Source organism: Jatropha curcas, chromosome 7 (assembly GCF_041381405.1).
Source record: "Jatropha curcas cultivar XTBG-Jc1 chromosome 7, XTBG_Jcur_1.0, whole genome shotgun sequence".
Taxonomy (NCBI): domain Eukaryota; kingdom Viridiplantae; phylum Streptophyta; class Magnoliopsida; order Malpighiales; family Euphorbiaceae; genus Jatropha; species Jatropha curcas.
The window spans coordinates 600,024-623,294 of NC_143157.1; the positions used below are offsets into that span (position 1 = coordinate 600,024).

The window sequence follows — 23,271 nt, forward strand, 5'->3', positions numbered from 1 at the left end:
AAAAAATAAAAAAATAAATAAAAAAACAAAAAAAAAATAAAAAAAATAAATAAATTTTTTTTACTCTGTCACCTTCAGGTTCGGGAGGCCTAGGGATTTTATGTCCTTTGTTTTTCATTTTTTTTTCTTGTGTGTTTTATGCATGTATGTGTTTTATACATGTATCCTCCCATAATGAGGACATTGTGTCTTTCAAAGTGTGGAGGAGACCTATATTTTCATTTCATTTCATTCATAAAAATAAAAAAATAAAAAATAAAAAAAGTGACAAAAAAAAAGTCAACTTCTTTGCCTTAGTTCAATGTTTTAGTCTCTACATGTTGATTGGTTTATATTTTGCTTGTTGAAATAGAAGTCTCGAATAATATATCATGATTAAGAGATTTAAATGTTTATATGAACTTAGGTGTTAAGATATGACATATAAAATTTTTCTTTGCAAATATCTAATTAATCTTCTAGACATTATTTTTCACTTTAGAGAAGCATGAATCCTAACTTAAAATGAAGAATAGGAAGGAAAGGGAAACTAAAGCCATAATACCTGTGTGTTTCAAATCAATAAAGGATGAGGGTATTTTTTAAAGAAAAAAAAAAACAAAAAAACAAAAAATGATAGAGGGAATAACGGAAATCCGTTTTAAAACAAAGTGGTACGGAGCATAAAATGCAACCGCTTACTATTTACATTCCCACATCTCTCCAAAAAAAAAAAAAAAAAGAAAAAGAAAAATGTGGTATGGAGCATAAAATGCAACCACTTTGTGAAAAAGAAATAGGTTACCTAAAAATACTTTGAGATAAGAAACAATACATGTGTGCTAGAATTGTCCCAAGTACTTCCTATTTTGCATTCTAGGGCAGGAGGATTGTTTATCTCATATTTTGAATGACTAGATTTTGTATAGCTATATTGAAATTTTTAGATGTCATATTCATTTATACTACTTGGTTCATAAACACTTCAATCTCTTATCTTTGGTTGATTACTTAAGAAGTCTAAATCAACGGGCAAAAATAAACATGATCAACATGAAAAGAAAGATGAATGTTTTGCTTAGGGACAAGCAAAGAGCTAAGTGTGGGGGAATCGATAGCCTCACAAAATGGGCAAATTTTGTTATGTTATTTTCATATAATTTGCATGAATGCATGTTGTTTTTATACATTTTGCATGTGCTCGTGTTGTTTGTTTTAAAGTGATACAATTTGAAAAAAAATAAAAAAAAAAAAAAAAACAAAAAAAAAATATTTTTTATACATGAGGGAGTTGCATATTTTATCTCTTTTTGAATATTGCAGATCACCCTATCTTTTCAAAAAAAAAATGTAAATTTCCGTCCTTAGCTAAATAATCCACTTTAATGTTCTTTCATTTCTTAATCTAAGGGTAGGAGACTCAAATGCTAATCCAGCAAATAATTTCGAAAGAAAAGATTTGTTGTTATCTTTTGCTGTCTTTAAGTGCAGGAAACAGGCATCAATAAGGAGAGAATCAGTGGATTTATTCATTAAAAAGAAAAATGAGAGGGATACAATAATTGGGAGCTCACAGCCCTCCGAAATACAAAATAAAGAAAAGCGGTGGAAGCATCCGAAGAAAAAGAAATAGACAAATGACGTCCGGATAAAGCGGTGGACCACTCTTGCAGTAGATGGGCATTTATGCCCGCATTAACTGAACCACTCTTGCAGGTGAGTTGGATGCCTCCTTTTTATTTCTGTGGCTTTGGTTAGCTTTCATTTTTATTGCCCTTTATCCATTTTGGAATAAAGTAGATGGGCATTTATGCCCGCATTAACAAGGTGGACCACTCTTGCGAATGAGTGGTATGCCTCCTTTTGTTTTTGTGGTTTTGTTTTCTCTGTGCAGGAACAAAGCAAATCAAAAAAAAAAAAAAAAAAGAGAAGAGGGTAGCGATGGAAACATCCGGAGATGCAGCACATGGACAAGTGGCATCCTAACAAAGCGGAATAAAGCAAAGTCCAAAAAAATAAAAAATAAAAATCAATCAATCTGGAGTCGTTGTGCGGCTCGCCACACAGGGGGCAAAATCACCAAATTCGCCAAAATACCCTCAGGTAAGTTTCCTTTCAACCCCGCATCAGGAAGGGTATACCTGAAAATTTGCTAAAATTTCAAAAAAAAAATTTGCAATGGATAAAAAATAAAGTTTTCAAAAAAATTTGCAACGGATAAAAAATAAAGTTCTCAAGGTTTACTTGAAAGATAATATTTTTGGTCTCGGGACGGAATTCCAGACTGGGGGCAAAAATAAAATCTTTTGTCCTGATGCAAGAATTTCAAATTTAAAAGTTTATGATTATTAATGCATGGGGGCATGTGATGCTTCAACATTTAACAAAGGCAAGATCTGTTTGTACACAGAAATTGCTCTTTTCTTTTGAAAATGTTTTCAGGTCAACAGATGATGGTTTCTCGAAGCCGTTGACACCCCAACATTTAACAAACGCAAAATTTGTTTGTATAACAGAAATTGCTATTTGATCCCACTAGGCAAAATCTGTTTGCATACAGAAATTGCTCTTTTCAAAAAAAAAAAAAAAAAAAAAAAACTCCGAAGCCGATTACACCGAGCTGAGGAGGTGCACAAAGCCGATTACACTGTGCTTTGGACACAACTAAACACTCCAAAGCCGATTACACCGAGCTGAGGAGGTAGACAGAGCCGATTACACTGTGCTTTGGACACGATCAAACACCTCTAAAGCCGATTACACTGAGCTGAAGAGGTGAACAACCAAGCCGACTATGCCGTGCTTTGGCTCCTTTATCCAAACCCTCTGAAGCCGACTATGCTGCGCTGAGGAGGTGGACCAAGCCGACTATGCCGTGCTTTGGCTCCTTTTTCCAAACCCTCTAAAGCCGACTATGCTGTGCTGAGGAGGTGGACCAAGCCGACTATGCCGTGCTTTGGCTCCTTTTTCCAAACCCTCTAAAGCTGACTATGCTGCGCTGAGGAGGTGAACCAAGCCGACTATACCGTGCTTTGGCTCCTTTTTCCAAACCCTCTGAAGCTGACTATGCTGCGCTGAGGAGGTGGACCAAGCCGACTATGCCGTGCTTTGGCTCCTTTTTCCAAACCCTCTAAAGCCGACTATGCTGCGCTGAGGAGGTGAACCAAGCCAACTATATCGTGCTTTGGCTCCTTTTTCCAAACCCTCTGAAGCCGACTATGCTGCGCTGAGGAGGTGGACCAAGCCGACTATGCCGTGCTTTGGCTCCTTTTTCTAAACCCTCTAAAGCCGACTATGCTGCACTGAGGAGGTGAACCAAGCCGACTACACCGAGCTGAGGATGTGGACAAAGCCAATTACACTGTGCTTTGGACATAATCAAACACTCTAAAGCCGATTACACTGAGCTGAAGAGGTAAACACTCCAAAGCCGATTACACCGTGCTTTGGACACAATCAAATCCTCTAAAGCCGATTACACTAAGCTGAAGAGGTAAACACTCCAAAGCTGATTACATCGAGCTTTGGACACAATCAAATCCTCTAAAGTCGATTACACTAAACTGAAGAGGTGAACAACAAAGCCGACTACACCGTGCTTTGAACTCTTTTCAAACCCTCTGAAGCCGACTACACCGAGCTGAAGAGGTGAACAACAAAGCCGACTACACCGTGCTTTGAACTCTTTTCAAACCCTCTAAAGCCGACTACACCGAGCTGAGGAGGTGGACAAAGCCGATTACACTGCGCTTTGGACGCAATCAAAAAATCCAAAGCCGATGACACCGAGCTGAGGATGTGGACAAAGCCGATTACACTGTGCTTTGGACACAATCAAACACTCCAAAGCCGATTACACCGAGCTGAGGAGTTGGACAAAGCCGATTATACCGTGCTTTGGACTTTTTTTTCAAATCCTTTGAAGCCGATTACACCGAGCTGAGGAGGTGGACAAAGCCGATTATACCGTGCTTTGGACTCTTTTCAAACCCTCTGAAGCCGATTACACTAAGCTAAAGAGGTGAATAACAAAGCCGATTATACCGTGCTTTGGATTCTTTCCAAATACCCTGAAGCCGATTACACCGAGCTAAAGAGGTGAACAACAAAGCCGATTATATCGTGCTTTGGACTGTTTTCAAATCCTCTAAAGCCGATTACACTGAGCTGAAGAGGTAAACACTCCAAAGTCGATTACACCGAGCTTTGGACACAATCAAATCCTCTAAAGCCGATTACACTGAGCTGAAGAGGTAAACACTACAAAGCCGATTACACTGCGCTTTGGACACAATCAAAAAATCCGAAGCCGATGACACCGAGCTGAGGATGTGGACAAAGCCGATTATAGACCGTGCTTTGGAGATGATCACGAAATCCTTCGAGCCAATCAGACCGCGCTTCGGAGGTGACTTCAAGGCCGATCAGACCGAGCTTTGAAGTTGATCTTAGATCCGACGGGAGCCGACAAAGCCGATCAGACTGAGCTTTGGACGCGTCCAGACGATCAAATCAACATAACCAAAATCCTTCGAGCCAATCAGATCGCGCTTCGAAGGTGACTTCAAAGCCAATCAAACCGAGCTTTGGAGTTTATCACAGATCCGACGGGAGCCGACAAAGCCGATCAGACTGAGCTTTGGACGCATCCAGACGATCAAATCAACATAACCAAAATCCTTCGAGCCAATCAGACCGCGCTTCGGAGTTGACTTCAAAGCCAATCAAACCGAGCTTTGGAGTTGATCACAGATCCGATGGGAGTCGACAAAGCCGATCAGACTGAGCTTTGGACGTAACCAGACGATCAAATCGACACAACCAGAACCCTTCGATCCAATTAGACAGAGTTTCGGAGGTGACTTCAAGGCCAATCAAACCAAGCTTTGAAGATTGAAGCCAATATTGAAGGCGCGTCAGTGGGCCACTTTAACATTAATTGGTTATGCAATTAATGCTAAAGTGTGGGGGCAAACTGTTGACGCGTGTTTTTTATGCCCCGCCTGATCCAATGATGATACGAGGATGAATGGGTCAATGCCATTTAGAAGTCTTTTAATCCAAGGATTTAAACAAAAAATAATAATAATAAACAAATAAATAAAGAAAAATAATTTAAAAAAAAAAAAGGAAAAAGACGTGTGCTACAGTAACTAACGTGTGCTACAGTAGCCTTGTACTATAGTAACTGTTTGCTACAGTATAACCTAGCTCGATAAATTCATCTCTTTCTCTACTCTTCACAACTTCTTACACACAACTTCACAATCTAAAAAACCCTAAAAAAAATACCCTGCAGCCACATTCTCCTCTAGAAACTTTTGTGAGTTAATTTGGAGGAAAATTGGCATTAGATATCAATTTTATGTGATTTAAACCATAAAAAGAAAAATTAAAAGATAAAAAAAAACATATCAATCCTTGAAAACAAAGCTTCTGGACATTTGATCCATTTACAATCCTCAGGTAATTTTCTTAACATTTTTGTATTTTTTCTTTACATATTTTTGTGTTTTTTTTTACATGTTCTTGTGATTTTAATATTTTAAGCTTCTTTAAATTATATTTTTAAATTATATTCTGTTCATATTTGGCCATTTTATGTGTCCTTAAATTACATTTGAACAAGAAATAATGTAAACAATCACTTAAAAATGAATTCTGGACAAAAATAAACAGTTGTTCATCGATGAACAGTAACTGTTCATCAATTTTCCCAGAAATGATCGATGAACAGTAACTGTTTGTTCAATGAACAGTATCTGTTCATCAATTTTTTCCAGAAATAATAATAAAAAAAATATAAATTTTGCACAAAAATAAAGTTTAATTTCTTCAATAAATCTGAGAATGCCCAACTATGAACAGATTATAATTTAATTGAGCTTAAAATATTAAAATGTGATTATATATATTTATTTATATGAATTTTATTATTTCATTATTTTATTATTTGTATGAATTTTTATTGGTTTATGGATTTAATTATATATACTTTTGGATCCGGTTTGTTACCCGCCTTGAACCATAAAGCAAGAGCGGGTCTTTTATTTATTTGATTTATTCTTTGGTTTGTTGCCCGCCTTTAACCATAAGGCAAGAGCGGGTCTTTTTATTTATTTGGTTTAATTGCTTTGATTTAATTGCTTTAATTTGAATAATTGCTATGTGATAATTAGATCTGATTGGGACGATTAAATAATTTTTCAAATAGGAACTCGGTCCGATTTATTTGGGTTGGGTTTAAGTAAATAAATAATTTGGCTTTTCTAACTAAAATAAATTAGATATCATAGGTTAATAGAGGCCGGTTTTCCGGGCGTCGGCTTCCAACGGGCCGACGTACCCGGGCGTCGGCTTCCAACGGGCCGACGTACCCAATTCCCTTACCCAGAATCGCATTGGTGCGTCTGACCAATCTTTTAAAATAATTTGGCCTTAAAACAAAATTGGGTTTAAAATGGAGTCATTTTTATAAAAACTGTCTCATTGCCTAAACAATGGGTGGCGACTCAAAATTGTTTATAAGACCGATTTATCGGCACCGCATCCAAAATAAAAATATTTCAAAAATCACAAAAAGGATGTTTTCGGGTCCTTCAGGGAGATTTTCGGCGAAAACAGCCATTATCCTTTGTAGGATAACTGTAAAGTCGCCGTAACCTGGAGTGAGCATAACAGTTGCTTGTGGGTCTAATGTCGACACATCTGGTGGTGTGGACATCAACTTTTCAGCTGAGTTGGCTGTTCCATCGACCTCCCCTCTCCTACAACGGATGTTTTCTCCATCATCTCACGGGGGTGCTTGGAATGCTAAACTGGGTGCGCCAAACAAGTGAAAGCACTGAAGGTACTATAATTTTGTCTGTCCATGTTCACCACACCAATTTGATAGTCTCAGAATTGCAATGATCTTAAGAGTGATGGTATTTTAATTATATTAGGTAACTTGAAGTGACATTAACGTCTATCAGGAGAAAGGTTCTTCCTTATATACATGGTATGAGTGCTACGTAGGTTACGCTAATAACGAGAGAGAGATATCCGGGCATTTTCTCCTAATATCAAGTCATATCCTCTTTCTGTTATATTGTACGGTTATGTAGCCCTTAAATCTTGTTAATATTGGTGTTTATCAATTTCTCATTTGAATTTAGATTCTATTATGAAGTTTAATCTAATTCTAAATAGAAAATTTATTAAATTTTATATATATATATATATATATATATATATATATATATATATATATATAATGTTTTATTATGTGTTAGTATCTATTATTTTCAATCCCGATATCAAATGAACTCTATAGAAAAACAACATGCATTTGACTATTAGAATAGTCTCCTAAACATATACTAATTTTAATTTTTTTTAGTACATATAAGAAAATTGTAAGGAAAGCAATAACACCATTAACAATGATTTTACCACACAATCCCAACTCGTCCTAACTCCTACTGAAAATGAAATTTTAATGGTAAATTCAATTTTATTATATATCATTATTTTTACCTATATATATATATATATATATTATATAGTAATGAAAGATAATATATTATCTCTATATTATGTTTTATTATAATCTGTATATACTCAGCTTTATACATAGTCAACGTATATATGTATTATAGCTTTATTTTTATTTAATCAGTAAATATGGTTAAGTATAATTTATGAAAACTTGATATAAACTCAACTTCATAAATTTCATATTTATAAGCACTACTCCTAAACCTATATAAATGTGCATACATTTTATATGTAAACTAACTTGAAAGTTTAATTGAGTAATCATGAAATGGAGATCTGTAACACTTATGATTATCTTTTGATCTGCAAATTATGAACATGATTTATTTGTTATTATTCTTGTATATATAAAAGTGGGAATAGGGAGGGGAATATTTGAATTGTCAAAAACGTCCATATTAAATTTATAGATCGAAAAAAATACTTTTAAAATTTTAATTTGACTGGTTCAAAAATTAAATTTTAATTTTAATTGGTTATAAGAATTTTCTATTTAAATCTAAATTCAATCGGACAATATTACTTTCCTGTTTATTCTAGATTCTATTGGACTATAAATTTCATAATTAAATCTAAACTCCTTTGACAAAAAAAATTATGTATATAGTAAATTATGAAACTTTCTATTTACAATAAATTTTATCACTTCCCTATTTATAATAAACCATATAAGTATCTATCTATAATCTATAATTTATACTATATAAATGTGGAAATAGGAGGGATAATGAAATTTCCGATAGCGCTTTTGGTGAAATTTAATGTATGCTAAAATGATCTTAGTAATAGCTTAGAAAATATCATTTTATTAGTTGATTGAATATATTTATAAAAATTATTTTTTAAGCCAATTATGTGAGGTCTAATTGTCTTCTTACTTATATGAAAAGTGAAAGGTCTCGAGTTTGAGTCCTCTCGACCACAAATATTTTCACCAATTTGGTGACTAGAGAGTTATTTCGCAGTGTTATTTTGGCCCATCAAACCTCCTAATGAACCAAAAAAATTAATTTTTTTAATACTTACACATAGATAATTAAGCATTTCAAAATTTTTAGGTTTTATATTTACTAAATTTATTTTTTAATAAATATATACGATAATGAGACATTTAAAAATTTTTTATATTTTATTTATTAAATATTTAATTCTTTTAGGATATAGATAAAAACAAGAAAATATATTCTTTTTATTAATATTCGTATGATTTGATTGGATATATTTTTTAAAAAATAAATTTTCAAATAAAATATATATAATATTTTATTTAGGAGAGAGATAAAAAAAAAAGAAAAAAAGCATATTATTTTTATTAATATTTTTTTTCTTTATGTTTATAAGGTTTGATTAGATATATTTTGTAAAAAGAAAATTTTCAAATATAATTTGCATAATTAAACCTGGATGGTACAAAATTGAAAATTTTAATTTAAAAAATTATATAATATTTTATTGGTATATTTATATATCTATATACATTGAAATGTTGTTTTATTAGGTGAATTTTAAAATAATTTTATTCTTATTAATAATTTTTTTTTTTTTTTTTGTTACTGAATAATTTGTAACTCCTATTATTTTAATTTAGTAAGAGATTTATATATTCCTTACGATAAATAGATGACCTATTGATGATTAAGCATTTTTTATTTTCTTGATATTTTTTCTCTTGTATTCTAAATCTATTAGACTTAAAAGAAAATAATATTTAGGAAACTGAAAAAAACTAGAAATATATATTTTTGTTTGGATTAAGGTTTTAAGAATTTATATGTATGTGCATATATTTATTTCTCTAATACACTGGGTAAGTATACTGTTATTATGGCTAAAGTGATTAATTCATATTATCTTCTCATTTGTTTTCTTTTACTTAGCAGTAAAAAATATTTTATTATTATTTTCCATTATAGTTGAATATACATATTGATTTGGGGTTGAACGCATGAGTTGGAAATGGAGTGATGGCTTAATTTTCTTTTTTGGCATCTATTATTATTTTAAAATTTTGCATTTATAAATTATGGGCTAAAGGATTAGATTTAGAGATTCGTTGAACTTTATCCGCAGACCACTTCATTGTATAAAAATAGAATTAAATATGTAAAAAGTAGCATTGCACGTATTTTGTATAGCAATATATAATACAAATTAACCATTTTTATTTATTTTAATCTAAATAAAACTTATACTTTAATATTCTATAGATAAAAAATAAGTATATAACAAGTATAGTCACTTCATACAAAAGACTAATCTATACTATATATAAATGTGGGAATAGGGGGAATAATGAGAATTCCTACAGTGACCTTACTAAAATTTAAAATATAGTAAAATAACCTTAGTGATAACCATTAAATTTTATTTTAAAAATCATCCTTAATAGATAATTAAGTCTTTAAAACTTTTAACTAAGATTTTATATTTAAAATATGTATTTGAAACAAAATCAAACTCAAAAGTAAATTTAAATAGATTAAATAATTAATAATATTAATTAATTTAAGCAGCTTAGCTGGCTGAACATGGCTGTAGTAGGTGGAAGAAATTAATTAGATAATATCAGTCGACTTCTAAACAGCAATGATTTTGTCTTACACCACAAAGACACAGTGCACGGGGATTGAGCTAGCTTAATGACTAACTTTCTTGGTCTTAATTTGGGTTGTTACGTGGGTATTAAACGAGCTAGAGCCAGTAAGACACATATGAAGTTGTGCATGTGCTAAGTTGTGGGATTTATATAATCTTTCTTTTTTTTTCCTTGAAAAAGAAAAAAAAAATGTTGTAGGGAAGATTGAGGGTTTATTTAGAGAGGATAGAATGTTTCTTTTATGTAATTTTTTTTTATTAGTTAATTAATTAATTAATTAATTTTTAAATTTACAACTTAGAACAATGGAGAAATAAAATACTTAAATAAACTCACTAACTGACCAATATTAGATCCTAGCATGATTTGCTTTATAATTTTTATTTATTGACTTCGCTTTAATTTTTTTTGTCCATGAACATTAAAAATTTCATTAAACTATGGCGATTTCAGAAGGGGTTGATTTTTCAAATTCAAATCAGTAATTTCAATATAATTTATTTCTTATTATATGTTGAGTTTAAAAAGAATTTTATTCTTAATAATAATTTTTTATTTTTTATTTTATTTTTCGTTATTGAATTAATTTTTAACTACTATCGCTTTAGTTTAGTAAGATATTTATATCTCCCTTGAAATAAATAGATGATTTCTTGATGATTAAACATTTTAATTTTCTTAATATTTTTTCTCTTATATTAAATCTTTTTTTATTTGAAAGAAAATAGTGTTTATGAAACTGGAAAAAATCTAGAACTATATATTTCTGTTTTGAGACACTTTTTGGAGTTTCAAGAATTTACGTGTATTTACATATATTTTTTTCTCTAATATACTGGATAAGTAATATTTCCACTGTAGTCAAAGTGATTACCATTATCAATTTAGATCCTCTTCTCATTTTTTTTTTACCTAACAGTAAAAAATAATTTATCATTATTATTCATTATATTTATATATAGATATTGATTTGGAGTTGAGGGTAGGCTTAGAGATTGAGTGATGGATTGATTTTCTTTTTGGACACCTATTAAGGTTTCAAAAATCTGTATTTATAAATTATGGACTAAAAGATTAGGTTTAGAGATGAGGTTAAAGTTTATTTTGATACCACTTTTATTATATAAAAATAAATTAAGTACATAAGAAGTAGCATTACAAATACTTTGTATGACAAAGTCTAATACATTAATCAATTGGATTTATTTTAATCTAAATAAAAATTTATGCTTTAATAGTATATAGATAAAAAAATTAAAAGAGTGTAAAAAATAAATATATAACGAGCATAATTAACGTGCAACGCACGTCAGAAAAAAAAGACTAATAAGGGAAATAGGGGAAGAATAATGAGATTTTGGATATCACTCTTAATGAAATTTAGAATATCCTAAAATAACCTCAGCCATACCCAATTAAAAAATTACATTTTTTTAGCTGATTAAATATAATATATAAAAATTATTTTTTAAATATATACATATAGATAATTAATAATTTCAAATTTTAAGTTTTATCTTGTTTAAATTTATTTTTTAATAAATATAAATGATAATGAGACATTTGAAAATTTTTATATTTTATTTTTTTGATATTTTGATTTATCTTAATTATAATTTAAAATATTTTATTTAGGAGAGAGATAAAAAGAGAAACAAAGTATATTATTTTTTCTTTATGTTTGTATAATTTGATTGGATATATTTTTTAAAAAATAAATTTTTAAATATAATATACATAATATTTTATTTAGGATAGAGATAAAAAAGAAAAAACTATATTCATTTTTTTTATGGTTGTAGGAAAAATTGAGGATTTATTTGGAGAAAATCTGATAAAAATAAATTTCAAATAGAACATACATAATATTTTACTTATGAGAGAGGTAAAAAAAATATATTCTTTTTTTTATGAATTGTAGGAAAAATGGAGGGCTCATTAATATTGATGGGAGCGGGTATAAAGCGGAAACAACCCTTATCGAAACCATATGAGGCAAACTAAAAACATTATCGAACAAATCAATAAACTGACCTCTTGAAGCGCAGAATCGCTCACCGGTCTTCTTTCCAGATATCTTGGAGTCACCCACGATCTTCTGCAGTAATCCCTAACTATCTCTCTTTTGGAACTCTCTGAGTGGCAGAGAATAAAATAACGTGCGTATTTTTATTCTTAGGGTTTTGCAATCTTATATTAAAAAACCTCTCTTCGATAGGAAGATATTTTTTTTAATATAAAATAAATTAAATAAAAAATTATTTAATTAAAATAATTATCAATTATTTTAAAACTAAATAATTTATCTATTATTTAATACACCCTTAACTTTCCAAATAATTAGGGCACTACAGGGACCGCAGGAATAAAATAAATAAGGCTACTAATTATAATAAGAACCTATGTAGACCAACATATTCTTATTATAATTAATCATGAATTATTCCACTAAAAACTCATGACTGAACTCCTTATTTATTTTACAATTCCACAACATAATAAAATAATGTTCCCCACGTTAAGATTACAGATGCTGTCATTTAAATAACTTACTGACAATTTATTTAAATCACAATATAACTTTAAGATTGTCGCTCAACTTATTTTATGTGTCGGATTCAATATCCACCTGCAGGGTTTACACTATGAAACCTTATAAGCTTACTTAAAGTGCATCATCAATCTCTAAACCGAGACATGGATTCTATCATTAATTAATATTTCACAAACACAAAATATCTTTGCCCAATTCACCGAGAATATTATTCCAATAATGAAACTCACCCTTTAATGAATCAAAGCACAAGACAATCAATGTTTGCTCATATTAAAATAAATCAAGATTAAGAACAATAAACATTATTTCTAATGTCCTAGAGAATATGTTTAACAGTCAGTACTAAACATCCATTCTCTACTTGGTCCAATTAAATACATACAAAATGTACTAATCACAATTATTGTTCATATGCTAATAACATTTATTTAATGCAAATTTCCAATTAAATACAAAGAAATAATTGTCAATAGAAAATCATTCATAGCTATACTATTACATATGCATGGTTAATAGTATATCTCTATCAAATATAATGTTTATTTTATATTATTTTCTTATTAATTAAACATATAGATAAATAAGAATTTTTAATTTTTAATTTTTATCATTTTTAAATTTATTTTAATAAATATATATAATAATGAGAAATTTGAAAATTTTTCTGTTTTTTTAAATATTTAATTTTATTTTGATTGTAATATAACTTATGTAATTTAGGAGAGAGAAAGAAAGGAAAAAGTATATTTTTTTTAATATTTTTTTTTCTTTATGTTAGTATAATTTGATTGGATATATTTTTAAAAAAAATAAATTTTCAAATAGAATATACGTAATATTTTATTTAGGAGAGAGATAAAAAAGAAAAAAGTATAACTTTTTTGTATGATTGTAGAGAAAATTGATGGTTTATTTAAAGAGAATAAAACATTTTTTTATTTAATATTTCTTATTAATTAATTAGTTTATTTATGTATTTAAAATTTGTGATTTAAAATAACAGGGAAACAAAATTGTAACGCCCAAAAATTTTCAAATCTGAAATGGTATTATTTTATCGGGTCATGAATGGTGCTGCAGAGAGGGAGATAATATTTTATTTAGACCTGAGGAAGATATTGAGTATAATTAACTATGGATGGATAGTGATTTATCGATCTATAAATAGTACCACCGGTCTATGAATAGTAGTATTGGTCCGGAAATCGGTATTATTTTGGTCTGAAAAAATTACTATCTATGTTTTATATTTTATTTAATATTTTTGGAGTATGCATACATGATTTTTATGGGTAGAAAGTAAGTAATGAATATTTTTGGAGAATTTAGATAATTAGTGAATAGTGAATTATGGTGTTATATTAATTAAGGAAATTTGAGGAATTATTTTTATGGAGTAAATTTGAGAATTTTGTGGAGAAAAATAATTAATAAAGTTTTCAAGTGTGGTTTTATAAAGTTTTGATAAACGAAAAGATTGTTTTATAAATGAAAATGAATTCACTTGTATAGATTCATAAACTGTGAAGTATATTGGTTTACGAATTAAACATGAAAAGAACATTTATATATAATTTAAGTATGTAAGATGAAGAGTGAACTTGTATGGGTATGTGCGCAAGAAGATATGTTAAGTTATGCATGATTAAGTTTTTAAATGTTAAGTTTTGATATGAGTTGCACATATTAGCTAAGAAGAGAACTAAATGATTCGGATTCAAGGACATTAAAATCTATTTAATTAGAGTATTGATATTAGTATATGTATTTGATGAAATTTACATGATTTTGGTTAATGAAATTTATTACGATTATTGAGATAAGCATTTTTCTGGATAGAATATATATATTAATTGTTGTATTTACATAAATGATATTTATAAGGTTTAAATGATGAATGATTTGATGTGATTTGCTATAATAATGGGTGATGAGTATTTTTCATAAGAAATAAGGTTGGTGGCATGAAACATTATGTACAGCCATTTATGAGAAGTGATTTCTATTTATGAGAAATAATTACTACTTGGTGGAGTAAAGTATATTGTAATAGTCATCAGCTATTTTTCAAATGTATGAATACCTATGGTTATAAGAAAAGTAAATTGTGATTTTTAGTAAGAAATAAATTACTTTAATCTTTATGTGCATGGTAGTAGATCTTGTATAAATTGAGGCACCTTATGGTTTAATAAGGTATAAGTATGAATTAAATTCAAGAAGACTAAAGAATAAGACAGGTTTTATAAGAATTGTTATCAATTATGTTGGTGTATATGTATTTAAAGATAAGCATAAGATTTATTAAATGATTTAATATAGAATATTTTAAGATAGTTGGTATGATTAGTTTATTAAGACTTGATATATAACTAATGAATGCAATTAATTGATGAATATTAAATGCTATTAAGAATTTATACGGTTACGAAGATATAGAAGAGTTGTTGTGTTATGATGATTATTTGGAGATGTTGGGAGTTTAGAGTTTAATTGGGAGTGTTTTGTATTCACATGTTTGGCGAGCTCAGTTTTTAAAGGGAAATTCTTACAGTATTTCTGTAGAATTTTTCCCAATCTATATAAAAAAAAAAACATTATTCACTAAACTCGTGAATACTCAATTACTTCTAATTCATAATCTAATTTTATGATTTATATGTTAAGTTAAGACGGTGTCTCCGGCACCGAATGTGGCGTCCGCTGTCGGGTCTCTCGAGACTGGGTGACGGGTGTTACAAAAATACTTAAATAAACTTCTTAATTTACCAGTATTGAATCCTAGCATAATTTGCTTTGTAATTTGTGTTTATTGACTCAGCTTTAGTCTTTTTTTTTTTTTTTTTTTTGTCCATTAACATCAAATTTCATTAAATTATAACCTTTTCAGTCGAAGAAGAGTCTGATTTTTGAAATTTAAATTAGAAATTTTTTTAATATAATTTGTTTCTCATTATATGTTGAGTTCTAAAAGAGTTTTATTCTTAATAATAATTTTTTATTTTTTATTTTTTATTTTTTATTTTCTTTTTCATTACGGAATTAATATTTAACTACCATCACTTTAATTTAATAAAAGATTTATATCTTTCTTGAAATAAATAGCTGGTCTCTTAATGATTAAACATTTTTAATTTTCTTAATACTTTCTCTTATATTCTAAATATGTTTAACTTGAAAAAAAATAGTGTTTATGAAACTGGAAAAAAAAAACTAGAATTATATATTTGTGTGAGTATGTACATATATTTCTTTCTCTAATGCATTGGGTAAGTAATATTGCCTATATAGCCGAAATGATTACCAATATCAATTCATATCATCTTTTCATTTCTTTTTTTTACCTAGCAAAATACTTTATTATTGTTTTTCATTATATTTGTATATAGATATTAATTTGGGATTGAAGACAAGGGGTTGGAGATTGAGTAATGATTTGATTTTCTTTTTAGATACTTATTAGAGTTTTAAGCATCTGTATTTGTAAATTAGGAACTAAATGATTGAGTATAGGGATGAGGTTGAAGTTTATTTTAAGACCACTTTCATTATATAAAAATAAATTAAGTACAGAAAAAGTAGCATTACAAGTAATTTGTACGATAAAATATAATACAATTTAACCAATTGTATTTATTTTAATTTGAACAAAAATTTATACTTTAATATTATATAGATAAAAAATCAAAAGAGAGTAAAAAATGAGTATATAACGAGTATAGTAAATGTGCAATGCACGTCATATAAAAAAGGGTTAATTATAAATTTAATGTTCAAACTTCTTAAAATTTTCTATTTTAGTATATGAACGAAAAAATGTTTGCAATTAAGTGTCTGAACCATAAAAAGTTTATCAATCAAGCGTCGCTTTCCCATGTAGATAGCCTTTCCAAACAGAACGATTTAGGCCATTCATCTAATTAAAAGACATGACATGGCGCCAACTCAGCTGTAGAGGCTGACTAGTAACAGAAGCACAAACAAAAACCTCATTCTTCAATCTCTCTCACCCCTCAAATCCAAAAGGCAATTGACCCTTTCTTGACTATCTTTTCATTGTTTCTCTTAAGCTTGATCAAATCACAATCACAGAAAAATTCATTTCTCAAATCGAAAAACCTATCAAATCTTACGTTAACATAACCCCGAAAAAGCAATATAGGATTCATTAAAATCTGAAGAAATTCAAGGCAAAATGAATCTGTTAATACTCCAAAATGCAAGAAGGATAATGAATTTGCAAAAGGCCAAAATCGATTGTAGACCAGGAAGAGAAAATGATCACCCAGATTAAAGAATGCAAAGAGTAATAAGAAGAAAGTTTACTACAAACAACAGCTCATAATCTACCATGAAAATAAAGCCAACAAAATACCGAGATTGAAGAATGCAAAGAGTGAATAAAAGAGTAATAGAAGAGAGCTTATTACAAATAACAGCTCATAATCCACCATACAAATGAAAGAGCCAATAAAATATTTTCAAAAACTCCAAATCTTGCCTAAGAAATTGGTGACGAGGTTGCGATTGTCTTCTAATCCTATCTCAGAAGCAAAATCAAAATAGGAAAGCGAAGATTATGAGTCCTATCAACACCAATCCACTGTAGTTTGCTTAATAGTACCGCTTTTCAAATTGCCCATAGATTTTTGAGTAACTGTATGGTCCGTGTAATGGTCGCTTATGAGATTTGAGCAGTAAGAGAGATTGAGGAAGAAGCAAGGGTGAGAGAGATTAAGGAAGAAGGATGAAGGATACGTTTGTTTGTGACTTTAAGGAAGTCATGTGATTCTCACGTGCTTCTATTCTCTGTCAACCCTATAGCTGAGTTGGCGCCATGGTAGTTTTTTTTAATTGGATGAGTGGGTAGAAGACACTTGATTGATTAATTTTTTATGGTTCAAAAACTTCATTGTAAACGTTTTTTGTTCAGACACTGAAACATAAAATTTTAAGAAGTTTAAACACCAAATTTATAATTAATCCTGTAAAAAAGACTAGTCACTATTAAAAGCCTCTCACCCTCGCAAATATCTTTCCAAATAATCCAATGAATTTAATCTTTCCTTACCTTACACTTCACCCAAAAGTCCTCAATCGAAACCTATATAAGGGACATTCTCTTCTTCAAAACTAGTTTATTTCTTGTAAGGCGGCTGAACCTTAAAAAAGGAAAGGTGTTCATGAAGATAATAGATTAAGAAGTTCATTGCTTGGAATATTTTGTTTCCGGTCGTTATATTTAAACAAATCTTTTAAAAATTCTTTGTTTTTGATGTCCAATTTAAATCAGTTTTAGTACAAAAATTTTGTGTAATTGTTTATGGTTATAATAACCTAACCTGTAAAACGGATCTTCTGATCCCAAAACTTGTTTCTTGTTTCTAAGGCGGCTGAAGAAACGATGATACAAAAGAAGGTGCATCCACGCGACGGAATGGGAGTAAAAATGAAAAAACAAGGTCACTACTTGCTCTCTTCTTAATGAGTGTTTTGAATATTTGTTTCTACTTGTTATTGTTAATCAAATTAATCTTTTAATTAATTTTTTGATTTTTGATTTTTGATTTTTGATGTCCAATTTAAATGGATTTTTAACCAAAATTTGTATGTTATTGCTGATGATTATTTGTTAAGATGATTGCAAGATGGTTCTGAGTTCTTGTTTTAGTCTATATTGTTTTATGCAAAATTCTTAATTCTATATTGTTTGGCAGTTAAGGTTTACCTCATGGGGAGGTCCGGATTTGAAGCCAAAGGATTAGCCAATATTACAAATGGATTTCATGAAGATAATAAAATTTGAGATTTCCAATTTGGTGAAATTTACCGGGGAACTTGTGGCAAAGTAGAAGTCACCGTGAAAATATGGAAAGATGAAAGCAAATATGAAACGCGCCTTGGCGACCATCAAAGGCGATTTTCTGTAAGTTTTTATGATTAGCTTAAGCATTTACCATGTGTTCTGTAATTTGAGAAGAGAATTCATTTTTAAATTACATAGAATTTGATTTAAATACCTTCAAATTGAAGTAATTGGAGTCCAAAACATTTTGATTCATTTTAAGCAAAGATGAAAACGTTATCTTTCAAATGAATTCCTTAACCAACTTATATATATTATTGTATGGTATATTTAATGCTACATCCTTCTGTAGGATGAAATTCGTTTGCTCGAGCATTTCATAGAAACTAAGTCTCATCCAAGCATGGCAAAGTTGCGTGGAATCTCCATGGAGTCTAAAATTCTGGCCACTGTTTATCATCTGAAGACAATCAATTCAGTACATAATGTCCTCGAAAAAGGTCTCCTTTTTTATTCAGTTATTGATTGCTGTTTATCAGAATTCCTTTCTTTTCTTTTTTTGATTAAAGCAAGGTTACTTGCATTTCCAGATAGTTTTACTTGGGAACAGAGAATCAAGGTTGCTCTTGGATTTGCTTCCTTACTGGAATTCATGCTTGCTGAGAATCCTCCATATATGCCATGTCTGATTCGCAATATAGATGTTGCTCATATAATGCTTGATGAGGTCATTGTCTTTCTTCTATTTCCCTTTTGGTTTTGGAAACTTGTTTTCTCTCTGAAATGTTTGATTGACAGTTCTATAGCATTTAGAGTTTGTTTGGCTTGTAGGATTATAAGCCAGTACTAATTGACTGCAGCATGATTTCTGATGGAATTCTTACTGATAGAATACACATTGTGAATCAATATCTAAAAGGGTGTCGTGGCTGTGTTGATCCAGTTGTTGCACATCGAGGTACTTCTTTTCCTTCTATAGCCTCATAAAGGTTAACCTCCCATGAGAGCAAAAATCCCTCATGTTGAGATGCTTTATTATTATTTGCCCCTCATCTCATTTGCCTGGCATCCACATGTGATTGCTAAAAATTATAATTAACTCTCTTGCTTTATGCTAGCATTCTGGTATATATGGCGCAATTTTGTTTTTGTTGCTGTCACAGACTGACTTTCGTTTTAATTGGAATTGTTTTTTCGCAATATTATTGTCAAGTAATAGTTGCTGAAAAATAGAAGCAAAGCGAGAGAGGTCACAACTTAAGCAATTTTTATTGGCGTTACTTATTAGTATTGCACTTATCAAACTCAAGCTTGCAAAATGCAGAGAACTAGTGATTGTGAAACCTGAAAAGCTTTGGTGCAAACCTTTCTAATGATGCTTGTTTAGATGGATATGTGATTTTATTTTATGAACTATTTGTTTAGTTTGAATCCCTGGGGCATATCTTAACTACCTACATAAATTTCAAGGAACAGTCCCATCCAATGGTGTCAACATCAACTATGTGACTATGCCGCTTGTATCGATTTCTTGTAGGACAGTCCCGGCCATTTCAACAAAACAATAATAAAAGCAAATTGGTACTCCCTGTGATTAGGCCACTCACTGAAACTCTTGTTTTAATGCCCACGGATCTGCCAAGACAGCCTTTGTGCAATGTTGGCCCATATTGCTTTTGACTAATCTAAAGATCATGCCATTGAGATATCATCGTCATTGGTTGTTTTTAGTAGTGTCAGTTCAATTTTTATTTTTGCAATCTTTGATCACATTAGTTACCTTGACTTCTGCAGGTGAATGGTGAGATAAATCTGACTTTCATATGGTGTTCTACTGTTGGCTTTAATAAGCAAAAGAATCCCCAAAGAAGAAGGTGAACTGACCGAGAATGAGCATAAACCACAAAACTCATTGATGAGCTTTAGTGAGCACAAATCTTCGCTTGTGCATCAAAGCTTAGAGTCCACCATATTTTCATTCTAGTGACGGAATTAAAATTGCAAAGTTGGCAATAAAGTGCATGGAATATGATCCCCAGAAGCGCCCAACAATGAAGCAAGTTGTTAGACATTTGCAGACTTTGTTTATAGTTCGTCGACATTCTAATGAGCTGAATATTCACAAGATGCTTAGTGATGATGAAATTATTCTGAGAACAGATAACTGATCAGGTACTTCATATCATTTATCAGACCTTTGTACCATGTTGTCATGACTTTGATGGGTCCAGAATGGGATAGTCTATCTTTTTCTTTCGGCTTGTGGGGTTGCCTTTTCAGTTAATTGTATTATATCTGTTCCAAAAGGACTACTTGTTTTAAAATGTACTATCACAAATTATGGGTTATTTATTGTTGTCTTATAATGGTAGAATTATGTTCTTGTAAATATGATTACCAAGTCTGGATTTGTTCTAGTTTCATGATTCTCGTTTAACATTGCACTTTTAATTGCCAATATATACAAAGTTATGCTATAGCTTGTTAAGAGATTTACGTGCCTTTTGATGGATAGAGAAGGGCTCTAAGCTAATTCCTGCATGGCGGTGGGGAAATGTCTCTAGATCCATTAATCTCAAACGGCTATCATATAGACATAAGGGTGTCCCTAATCACGGTCCAGCAGGTGCGCAATATTCACAATCAACATATCATTTCTGTTCTTATGTTTACCGCTTAATAATAGGAAAATGCATTATGCAAGGAAATGGAAAATGTTTTTGTGCCCTAAAGTGCAATTTGGCAAGTGTTTTGAGTAATTGGTTACTTTTAAGGACACTTCTCTTGCTTTTGATTGAAAATGTAATTCAAAATTTTCCACTTCAAATATTTCTAGAAACCCAGCTTAGCTATCCTGCATGGTGACCCAAAAGGTTACAAATTTTCAACTGAAGGAAAATTTCATAATTCAGAACTATGATTCTTCAAGCTTGTTAGTTGTCGAAAGTTTACGGTCTTAGAAATGGTTTTTCTTTTTCCCCTTCCAATTACTTTGTTTTTATTGCATTGGTTCTTTTACATTGATTTTCTCCCATTGTTTAATTATCTTAGCAACTTCTCTACTTATGTATGAAAGCAAGTTATGTGCATGTATTTTTTTTCATGTTTCAGTGTCTAAATTTAAACTGGCGGTTTATATTTCAACTGTGCAACTTTTATCCTTTCACATGTGAAACTTAAAAGAATAGACATGCGAATATTTACATAGTTGCGTTTGTGGCTAGGTGGCTTGAAAGGATATCCCTTGTTTAAATAAACATAATTTTCTATACATTGATCATTGATTTCAATTGACCTGCCTAGGCAAAAGATCTTCAGCTGCAGAATATGAGAAGATTAAAATATTTTCTTATGAAGAACTAAAAATGTTCACCAATGGATTTAGTGAAGTAAATCTCATGGGGAAATTCCAATTTGGAAAAGTGTTTTGAAGGTGATAATGAAGGCAGGTTGAGAGTATGTTGCTTAACGATGTGCCTTCCTGTGTTTTCAGTTTTATTCTCTTTCTTAAGAAAACTTGCCTAATTCTTTACTCATCTTTTAGGATGAAATTGAATTACTTCGGCATCCAAAGATGATCACGCATCCAAACTTGGTAGAGTTTGTTGGATACTGCTACGACGAACAGCAACTTGGTACTGTTTTTGACCTGGATCCACTGGGTTCTGTATACGAACTTGCACCTAAAGGTACATAGTTCAACTTCTTTTGTTTGTTCTATATTACCATAATAAGTTTGCACTCTGAAAATTTTTTAGGATAGTTTCTTTTTGAATTGCTAGCTGAGTTGTCTGTTTTGCACTAGATAAATTGAAACATGGGTTCTATATTTACATTGACTTATATTTTGGTGATTTAGTAAGTCATACTTCTGTTTTATGTTGCTAGGATCTGAAGATCTATTTTGCAGCAATTGTTTTCAGTCACTGTTATATTTACGAAACATTTATTTTTCAATTTTAGGTTGCTTTACTTGGCTTCACAGAATTAAGGTTGCATATGAATTTGCCTGCCTCAAGTTCTTACATATTCGCAATCCACCGTATCAGCCGTGTCTAGTTCACAACATAGATGCAGCTCATATAATGCTTGATAAGGTCTGCAGCTCATTTTTTTTTCCCCACGCAGTGTTTTTACAAAAAATTTGTAACAAAATTCTTTGATATGCAGGAATACACCCCAAAATTACTTGACTTTGGGATGTTTACTGGTGGAATCATTCTTGATATGAGATTTGACAGAAACATGTATTTACGTGGTTGTTTTGGCTACATGGATCCCTGTTTAATCCAGGGAGGTATGTCAACCGAGTGGCATAATGTTATTCCTTTTGATTATCATATGGCCTATTTTTCTGCCTTGATCAATACATGTATGTAATCAATACAAAAAGACCCTAGAAAAAGTTGTATCTGGGAACTGTAAAACAAGAGTTTCACCTACCTCAATACAAAACAAGAGTGTTGATCTTTGAAGAATGCTGCAACTCAAGGTTTTAAAAATTGTTATCGAGAAGTCAATTCAGACGCCCAGGGCATAAATAAGCATTTGAAGCAGCATCCCATCCTATATTTGTCTTTTGGTCTCAAATAAATGGCTGAACTTTTCTTTTAAATATTTGTTTATGTTTTGAAAGATTATCAGTTTTGGCAATGTTGGTTTAGAAGAGCAGAAAATTAAGGAAGAGAAGGAAATTCTGCAGAAAAAGAAAAAGCTGCAGATTTTGTGAGTGTGAAGAAACAATTAATTTCTTATTAATTTCATTACAGCATAATGTAAACATTTATAGTAGAG

The 23,271-nt window shown here is 30.5% G+C and overlaps 1 pseudogene across 1 annotated transcript in view; it reads left to right on the top strand.

Moving 5' to 3' along the window:
* Positions 1 to 23,271, top strand: part of LOC119369225 (uncharacterized) — a 32,624-nt pseudogene that overhangs the window by 4,304 nt on the left and 5,049 nt on the right. The window contains exons 2-10 of the transcript XR_016321736.1: positions 18,389 to 18,597; positions 18,830 to 18,977; positions 19,068 to 19,204; positions 19,309 to 19,435; positions 20,295 to 20,643; positions 21,781 to 21,933; positions 22,022 to 22,166; positions 22,441 to 22,574; positions 22,648 to 22,849. The product of XR_016321736.1 is annotated as an uncharacterized LOC119369225 (transcript). The remainder of the gene's footprint in view (positions 1 to 18,388; positions 18,598 to 18,829; positions 18,978 to 19,067; positions 19,205 to 19,308; positions 19,436 to 20,294; positions 20,644 to 21,780; positions 21,934 to 22,021; positions 22,167 to 22,440; positions 22,575 to 22,647; positions 22,850 to 23,271) is intronic.